The sequence below is a fragment of the Egretta garzetta genome, unplaced genomic scaffold (assembly GCF_000687185.1).
Source record: "Egretta garzetta isolate BGI_Z169 unplaced genomic scaffold, ASM68718v1 scaffold831, whole genome shotgun sequence".
Lineage (NCBI taxonomy): Eukaryota > Metazoa > Chordata > Aves > Pelecaniformes > Ardeidae > Egretta > Egretta garzetta.
This window is the reverse complement of record NW_009258711.1, coordinates 1-570: the sequence shown is the minus strand read 5'-3', so window position 1 is coordinate 570 and position 570 is coordinate 1.

The window sequence follows — 570 nt, the reverse complement described above, 5'->3', positions numbered from 1 at the left end:
ACACTAATTTCCACTACAACTATTTATAGTTTTACCAATGGGTTATGTCTCACCTGCCAAGTTAAACTCCAGATTGTTCTGTCCAAGACTTAAGCTCACAAGTTTAAGGTTTTACCTACATCTTTGTCTCACTCAGGATGTAAGAAAGCCTGCTCTCTATGCACCCAGGCTGCGTACCCAGGCAGACCAGTGCTGCTGGAACAAGGAAGCAGAATAAACACCATATCCGCCTCTCCCAATATTCCTTTTTAAAACCTTGGCAGAAAGTTTTCTAGCAAAATGAACAATGCATACAGGCTAATTTTCAGCTTCATCAAGCATGGCATTTCCACATTTTCCCTTTTCTTCAGGATTCTGTGTACCATTTAGTCTTCACCTTAATAAGGAATCTTAACTCCCAAAGCTCTTGATCCTACTCTGAAGTAAGGAATGCTTCCCCCCAAATACCTCCTGTATTATTCTTGGAAATCTTGATCTAAACTCAAGAGTCTCCAAACCCAAAACTATTTGTGAGGCAAAGTTGCTGGAAGCTACAGTGTACAAGTTTAGCTAGCCTGTTGCTGAGGAAAC